Source organism: Herpailurus yagouaroundi, unplaced genomic scaffold (genome assembly GCF_014898765.1).
Source record: "Herpailurus yagouaroundi ecotype Mexico unplaced genomic scaffold, PumYag 160, whole genome shotgun sequence".
Classification (NCBI taxonomy): domain Eukaryota; kingdom Metazoa; phylum Chordata; class Mammalia; order Carnivora; family Felidae; genus Herpailurus; species Herpailurus yagouaroundi.
The window spans coordinates 34,430,946-34,440,287 of NW_024412401.1; the positions used below are offsets into that span (position 1 = coordinate 34,430,946).

At 36.3% G+C, this 9,342-nt stretch overlaps 1 pseudogene; it reads right to left on the bottom strand.

Moving 5' to 3' along the window:
* Positions 1-3,450: 3,450 nt before the first annotated feature.
* LOC121035184 (uncharacterized) lies at positions 3,451-3,515 on the bottom strand (annotated as a pseudogene).
* Between the last annotated feature and the right edge of the window lie 5,827 nt (positions 3,516-9,342).

Consider the following 9,342-nt stretch of genomic DNA (forward strand, 5'->3'; position numbering starts at 1 on the left):
ATAGTCTGTAAACAAAGACTGAGGCTAATCCTAGTCCATTAACAGTGGAATGGACAAAGAAAGTACAGTGTAGCCTTATGATGATTATATAGTCAGAACAAATGAATTCCAACTATGTATATTAACATGAATGACATTCACACACATGAAGGTAAGCATAAGAAGCAGATTGCAGAACAGTGAATGATTCCACTTATCTTTGCACATGTGCTTTGTACATTCTCTGTATTTCACAATTAAATCTTTTTGGATATTAAAGTTTATTTATTTTGAAGGGTACCTGGGTGGCTCAGTAGGCTCAGGTCATGATCTCACAGTTTGTGGGTTCGGGCCCCGCATCGGGCTCTGTGCTGGCAGCTCAGAGCCTGGAGCCTGCTTCAGATTCTGTGTCTCCCTCTCTCTCCCTGTCCCTCCCCCACTTATGCTCTGTCTCTCTCCGTCATTCAAAAATAAACAAACATTAAAAAAATTAACATTTATTTACTTTGAGAGAGGGGATGGGAGGGTCAGAGAGAGAGGGAGTGCAGAGTCCAACACAGGGCTCGAACCCACAAACTGTGAGATCATGACCTGATCCTAAATCAAGAGTCAGATGCTCAACCAACTGAACCAGCCAGGTGCCCCACAATTAAATCTTTTACGTAAAGTTATGTTCATGGAAACAAGCTTGAAGTTTTGCTTTAAAAAATTAGAAAGCATGTTTTTGGGGGGAAGCTGTATAGAAATTCTGTATTACCCTTCCTAACTGCTTTTGTATAACATGACTTAAAATAAGCACTTCGCTAAGGCACATATAGATGTCCCCAGATCCTGTCTACTTTAACCCAGTAAGCTGCTCAAATATTTTCTCTGTGTACCTCGACCTAACATAGAGTGTTGTGAAGCAAGGACCTGGAGACCATGTCGTCGCAAAGGCTGTCAAGGTCCCCAGCCTTCCTGTGGAGCTTTATCTCTCCCAGTTGCTCTGCTCCAAATTCTAGCTATTAGATCCTTGCCTTTCCCAAGGACACTGTCATGCCAACTAAGACCATGCTGCTTCTAGAATGCCCTGGATGATGTTCTTTCTTTCCTCTAGGCTTTGATAAAACATCACCGCTATAAGAACTTCTGATTTCCTAGACAGAATAATTATTCTCTTTCACAGCCCTTAGTGGCCCATTCAAGTCATATGTTTAGTTGTTTTGACCTGTTTTTCCTCTGCTAGGTTATGAACAACTCTAGAGCTGTGTGCTATATTATATATTATAGTATATGCATATAACAGAATATTTGCCTTTTCATGACCTCATTCTATATCCTGTGGCTTTGTAAATCCTGTATTTATCTTTTTTATGACATGAATTTGGTAACAAGTGAAAAGTGCTCACCATTGTTATTCCTAGATTCATTAATAATCCACTCTGGGAACAACAGAATCTTATATGACATTATACTCTTACCGAAACATTGATAAAATAGTTTCTAGTCTAATATTAAAGAGGTTAGCTTTACATATAGGTTGGTTAACTCTAACACATAATACATAGCTAACAATATATTCTTCAAGCTGTGAAGCATCTGTATACTGGGTCTGTAACAAAGCAACCAAGCTTAGCTTAAAGTTATGTTTGACAGTGGGCAAGAAAAGTCTATAGAGCTGTATGAATGGGAAGAAGAAACACCATGATGTTAATGTCTATCTCCTAAAATTCTTCTGAAGTGTGGGGGAGGAAACGATGATCTCCTGTAACAATTTGGACCTTTGTCCATCTCATTCTAAGATGATGAGAATGAATTTGTCATGCCTCAAACCCCTGTTGACATAATCACTGCCAAAAGTCCAAGCTCCAACCAGTCTCCCATTTTTCCCTGGCCATATTGCCAACCCCTAAACTTTGGCTGCACATCTGATAATCTGGTATCTGGGCAACACCTAAGTCTGGTTAAATCCTGGATTGGGGATGGAACTCTAGCATTACTTTTTTTTTAGAGCTCTTTTTTTAGTCTTGCTATTTTTAAACTGAAATCTAGTTGACACACAATGTTACGTTAGTTTCAGGTATACAACATGGTGATGTAACAAGTCCATATGTTATGCTCTGCTCACCACAAATGTAGCTGCCATCTGTCACCAGGCAATGCTATTATAACACGTTGACAGTATCCCCTATGCTGTACCTTTAATCCCCATGACTTATTTATCCCATAATGGAAGACTGTACCTTACTTTCAACCCTTTTGTGCATCCCTTCACCACCCTCCTCTCTAGTAACCATCAGTTCTCTGTATTTATGCGTCTGTTTCTGCTTTGTTTGCTCATTTTTTTTCCCCGAGTCCACACATAAGTGAAATCCTGTAGCATTTGTCTGACTTATTTCACTTAGCATAATACCTTCCAGGTTCATGTCGAGACCTCATTCTTTTTTTTTTATGGCTGAGTAATAATCCATTGTATACACCACATCTTGATTCATCTATTGATGGACACTGGGTTGCTTCCATATCTTGGCTATTGTAAACAATGTTACAATAGACATAGGGTGCATGTATCTTTTCAAATTAATGTCTTTTGTTTTTTGTTTTTGTTTTTATTTTTGGTAAATACCCCATGGTGCAACTACTGGATCATAAGGTCTTTCTTTCTTTCTTTCTTTCTTTCTTTCTTTCTTTCTTTCTTTCTTTCTCTCTTTCTCTCTTTCTCTCTTTCTCTCTTTCTCTCTTTCTTTCTTTCTCTCTCTTTCTTTCTTTCTTTCTTTCTTTCTTTCTTTCTTTGAGTGGGGCATTTCTGATTTTTTGAGGAACCGCCCTACTGTTTTCCACAGTGGCTGCACCAATTTACGTTCCACCAAACGTGCATGAGGGTCCCTTTTCTCTACATCCTCACCAACGTTTGTCTTTCTTGTCTTCTTGATACTAGCCATTCTGAGAGGTGTAAGATGATGCTATGGTTTTGATTTGAATTTCCCAGATGATTAATGATACTGTATACCTTGGCCATCTGTATGTCTTTGGGGGAAAATGCCTATTCACATGATCTGCTTATTTAATCAGATTATTTTGTTTTTTTTGTTTTTTTGTTTTTTTTTTGGTGTTAGGTAAATTCTTTATATATTTTGGATATCATTCCCGTTTTGAATATATCATTTACAAATATCTACTCCCATTCAGTATGTTGCCTTTTCATTTTGTTGATGATTTCCTTTGATGTGCAAAAGCGTTTTAGTTTGATGTAGTTCTAATAGTTTATTTTCATTTTTGTTTCCCTTGCCTGAGGAGACCCATCTAGAAAAACGGTGGGGAGCCTGGGTGGCTCAGTCAGTTGAGTGTCCACCTTTGGCTCAGGTCGTGATCTCACGATCTATGAATTTGAGCCCTGTGTGAGGCTCTGTGCTGACAGCTCAGAGCCTGGGGCCTGCTTCGGATTCTGTGTCTCCCTCTCTCTCTGCCCCTACCCCACTTGTGCTCTGTCTCTCTGTGTCTCTCAAAAATAAATAAATGTACTACACTTGATCTTAGCCAAAAGGCCGAGAAGCGATAAAAAATAAATAAACGTAAAAAAATTTTTTTAAATATTTATTTTTGAGAGGGCACAAGTGGGGGAGGGGCAAACAGAGGGGGACAGAGGATCTGACGTGAGCTCCATGCTGACAGCAGGGAGCCTGATGCGGGGATTGAGCTCACAAACTGCAAGATCATGACCTGAACTGAAATCGAACGCTCAACTGACTGAGCCACTCAGGTGCCCTTGATCATAGGAATTTTATCCTTCATTTTGTTGATGTGGTATACCACATTAATTTGTGGGTATTGAGCCATCCTTGAATCTCTGGAATAAATCCCACTTAATAATGGTGAACTATTCTTTTAGTGTATTGTTGAATGTAGCTTGCTAACATTTTGTTGAAGATTTTTTGCATCCATGTTCATCAGGGATATTGGCCTATAGTTTCCTTTTTTTTTGTAGGGTCTTTGGTTTTGTTATCAGGGTAATGCTGGCATCGTAGAATGTATCTGAGCATTTTCTTTCATCTTCTGGTGTTTTTTTTCTTTTTTTTTTTTTTTGAATAGTCTGGGAAGAATAAGTATTAACCCTTCTGTAAATGTTCAGTAGAATTCACCAGTGAATCCATTTGGCCCTAGACTTTAATCAGTTGAGAGTTTTTTGATTACCAATTTAATTTTGTTACTAGCAATTGGTCTGTTCAGATTTTCTATTTATTCCTGATTCAGTTTGGAAAGATTATGTTTTGAAGAATTTATCCCTTTTTTCTGGGTTGTCTAATTTGTTGGCATATACTTGTTCATGCTCTGTTATAAACCTTTTGTGTTTCTATGGTGTCAGTTGTTGCTTTCATTTCTGATATTATTTTGGGTTCTTTCTCTCTTGATGAGTCTGGCTAAAGGCTTGTCAATTTTCTTTACCTTTTCAAAGACCAAGCTCTTAGTTTTGTTTACCTTTTTAGTTTCTCTCTTCTTTTTTGGAGGGGCGTCTCTATGTCATCTATTTTTGCTCGATCTCTATATCCTTCTTCTAACTTTGGGCTTCATTCTCGTTCTTCCACCTGTCAGGTTAGATCACTTGAAGATTTTTCTTATTTCTGAGATAGGCCTGTATCAGCGTAAATTTCACTCTTAGAACTTTCGCCATGCCTTCAAAGATTTTTGGACTGTTTTTTCATTTTCATCTGCCTCAAGATATGTTGTTGTTGTTGTTGTTAATCTCCTCTTTGATTTCTCCATTGCCCCACTGATTGTTTAGTAGCATTTTGTTTAGCCTCCACACGTTTGTGTTTTTTCCATTTCTTTTTCTTGTGACTGATTTCTAGTTTCACACCATTGTGGTCAGAAAAGATGCTTGATGATATTTCAATCTTGGTAAACTTATTGAGACTTGTTTTGTAGTCTAATGTGAGCTATCCTAGAGAGTGTTCCATGTGCCCTTGAAAAATATGATTCTATTGTTGTGGGGCAAAATGTCTTGTATATATCTGTTAAGTCCATCTGGTCTAATATGTCATTCAAACATGGTTTCCCTATTTTTTTTCCCTTGCCTGGATGACCTATCTATTGATATAAGGGGGATGTTAAAGTCTGCAACTATTGTATTACTGTCAGTTTCTCCCTTTGTCTGCTAATATTTGCTTTATGTATTTAGGTGTTCCAATGTTGAGTGCCTAGATACTTACAAATGTTACCTTCTTGTTTGATTGATCCTTTTATGTAATGTTATGTAATGCCCTTCTTTGTTTCTTGTTACAGTTTCTATTTTAAAGTCTATTTTGTCTGGTATAAATATTGCTCCCCCAGATTTTTTTTTCCTTTCATTTGCATGGAACATCTTTTTCCTTTCCTTCCTTTCAGTCTGTATGTGTCTTTAGTTCTGAAATGAGTCTTTTGTAGGCAGCTTATACAGGTGTCTTTTTTTTTTAATCCATCCTATCACTCTGTCTTTCAATTAAAGCATTTAGACCATTTACAATTAAAGTAACCATTGACAGGTATATACTTCATTTTGTTCATTGTTTTATGGTTGTTTCTATAGTTCTTCTTTGTTCCTTCTTGCTCTCTTTCCTTGTGATTGATGACTCTCTTTAGTGTTAGGTGTGGCTTTCTTTTTCTTTATTTTTTGTGAATCCTAGGTCTTTGGTTTGCAGTTACCACGAGGTTCACCTATAACATCCTATGTAATTGGCAGTCTATGTTAGGTTGATGGTCACTGAAATTCAAATACATTCTAAAAGAACTTCATTTTTACTCCCCTCTCTCCCATGTTTTATAATATGTTGCTATAGTTTACATCTTTTTGTGAGTGCCCTGAACTTTTTAAAGAAGAATTGATTTTATTTTTTAAAATTCCAGTATAGTTAACATACAATGTTAGATTAATTTCAGATGTACAGTATAGTGATTCAAAACTTCTGTGTTCAGTGCCCATCATGATAGATGTACTCTTAATCCCCTTCACCCATTATCCACCCCCGCCAAAACCTCCCTCTTGTGACCATCTGTTTGTTCTCCAGTTAAGAGTCTTTTTTTTTATTTGAACAAAGAAATTATTTGTTTATTAAATTCCACATGAGTGAAATCATATGGTATTTGTCTTTCTCTGAGTTATTACACTTAGCATTATACTCTCTAGATCCATCCATGTTATTGCAAATGATTGCAAATGGTAAGATTTCATTCTTTTTTATGTAGAAGTAATATTTCATTGTGTGTATGTGTGTATATATATATACACATAAATATACCACATATATATATATGCCATATATATATACACACATGCCATATTTATGTGTGTGTGTGTGTGTGTGTGTGTGTGTGTTTATACACACCTTTATCCATTTATCAGTAGACACTTGAGTTTATATTTTGGCTATTGTAAATAATACTGCTATAAACATAGGGGTGCACATATCTTTTTCAAACTAGTGTTTTTGTGTTCTTTGGGTAAATACCCAATAGTGTGATTGCTGGATCATGGACTAGTTCTATTTGAAAATTTTTGAGGAACCTCCATACTGTTTTCCAGAGTGGATGCACCAGTTTTCATTCCCATCAACTGTGCACAAGGGTTCCTTTTTTCTTCGCATCCTCACCAATGTTTGTTGTTTCTTGTGTTTTTGATTTTTAGCCATTGTGACAGGTGTGAGACAGTATCCCATTGTAGTTTTGATTTACATTTCCCCAATGATGAGTGATGTTGAACATCCTTTCACGTGTTGGCCCATCTGTATGTCCTCTTTGGAGAAATGTCTGTTCATGTCTGCTGTCCACTTTTAAATTGGATTATTTTGGTATTCAGTTGTATCAGTTCTTTGTATATTTTGGGTACTAGCTCTTTATTGGCTATATCATCTGCAAATATCGTCTCCCATTCACTAAGTTATCTTCTTGTTGTTTCCTTTGCTGTGCAGATACTTTCTATTTTGATATAATCCCAGTCACTTATTTTTGCTTTTTGTTTCCGTTGCCTCAGGAGGCCTACCTGGAAAAATGTTAGAGCTGATATCAGAGAAATTACTGCCTGTGCTCTCTTCTAGGAGTTTTATGCTTTCAGGTCTCACATTTAGGTCTTTAATCCATTCTGAGTTTGTTTTTGTGTATGATACAAGAAAGTCGTCCGATCTCATTCTTTTGCATGTAGCCATTCTTTTGCATTTTCCCAACACAATTCGTTGAAGAAATGGCCTTTTCCCCATTGCATATTCTTGCCTCCTTTGTCAAAGATTGACTGTATAATCATAGGCTTGTTACTGGACTCTATTCTGTTACATTGATATATGTGTCTATTTTGTTCCACTACCATATTGTTTGGGTTACTATAGCATTGTACTATATCTTAAAATCTAGGATTGTAATTCTTCCAGTTTGTTCTTTTCAAAGATTGCTTTGGCTATTTGGGGTCTTTTTGTGGTTCCATACAAATTTTAGGATTATGCCAGTTCTGTGAAAAATGCTATTGGTATTTTGGTAGGGATTACGTTAAATCTATAGATTGCTTTCAGTAGGGTGGACATTTTAACAATATTCTTCCAGTTCATGAGCATGGAATGTCTTTCCATTTGTTTTTATCGTCTTCAGTTTCTTCAATGTTTTGTAATGTTCAGAGTACAGATCTATCACCTCCTTGGTTAAGTTAATTCCTAGGGTTTTTTATTCTTTTTATTTTTTATTTTTTTATTATTATTATTTTTTAACATTTATTCATTTTTGGGACAGAGAGAGACAGAGCATGAATGGGGGAGGGGCAGAGAGAGAGGGAGACACAGAATCGGAAACAGGCTCCAGGCTCTGAGCCATCAGCCCAGAGCCCGACGCGGGGCTCGAACTCACGGACCGCGAGATCGTGACCTGGCTGAAGTCGGACGCTTAACCGACTGCGCCACCCAGGCGCCCCTATTCTTTTTAGTGCAATTATAAATGGGATTGTTTTCTTTCTCCTACTTCATTATTAGTGTATACAAATGCAATGGATTTCTGTATGTTGTTTTTTTGTTTTTTGTATCCTGTGACCTTACTGAATTCATTTATCAGTTTTGATAGGTTTTGGTAGAGTCTTCAGGGTTTTTTATATGTCGTATCATGTCATCTGCAAACAGTGAAGGTTTTACTTCTTCCTTACCAATTTGGATGTCTTTTATTTCTTGTCTGATTGCTGTGGCTAGGACTTCTGGTACTATGGTGAATAGAAGTGGTGAAAATTGACATCTTTGTCTTGTTCCTGACCTAGGGGAAAGCTCTCAGTTTTTCACCCTTGAGTATGATGTTAGCTGTGGGTTTTCATATAGGGATGTTATTATGTTGAAGAATGTTCCCTCTAAACCTACTTTGTTGAGAGTTTTTATCATGAATGGATATTGTGCTTTGTCAATGCTTTTTCTGCATCTATTAATCATGATTTTTATCCTTTCTCTTGTTGATGTGATGTATCACATTGATTAATTTGCTAATATTGAACCACCCTTGCATCCCAGGAATAAATTTCACCTGATCATGTTGAGTGATTTTTTTCAAATGTATTATTGGATTGTGTTTGCTAATATTTTGTTGAGGATTTTTGCTTCTATGTTAATCAGAGATTGGCTACAGTTCTTTTTTGTAGTGTCTATATCTATATATTTTGGTGTCAGGGTAATAGTGGCCACATAGAATAAATTTGGAAAATTTCCTTCTTTTTCTATTTATTTTATTATTATTATTTTTTTTTTTTGGAACAGTTTGAGAATAGGTATTAATGCTTATTTGAACGTAGAATTCACCTGTGAAGCTGTCTGGTCCTGGACTTTTGTTTGTTGGAAGTTTTTTGATGACTGACTCAATTTCATTGATGGTAATTGATCTGTTCAGATTTTCTATTTCTTCTTGATTCAATTTGGGGAGGTTATATGTTGCTAGGAATTTATCCACTTCTCCTGTGTTGTCCAATGTTGCCATATAATATTTCACAATATCCTCTCATCATCCTTTGTATTCTGTGGTGTTGGTAGTGTGTTATCATTGCTGATTTTGTCTGAGTTCTTTTTTAGGAGTCTGGCTAAAGGTTTATCAATTTCATTGAACTTTTCAAAGAACCAACCCCTGGTTTCCTTGATCTATTTTTTTATGTTATTTATTTCTGTTCTGATCTTTATTATTTCCTTTTTTTTGTCCATTTTGGGTTTTTTAATTCTTCTTTTTCTAGCTCCTTTTGGATATAATGTTAGGTTGTTTGAGATTTTTCTTGCTTCTTGATATAGGCTTGTATTGCTATAAACTACTCTCTTAGAATTTTTTGCTGCATCCCAAAGCTTTTTGGACCATTGTGTTTTTATTTTCTTTGCCCCATGTGTTTATTTCCTCTTTCATTTCTTGGTTGGT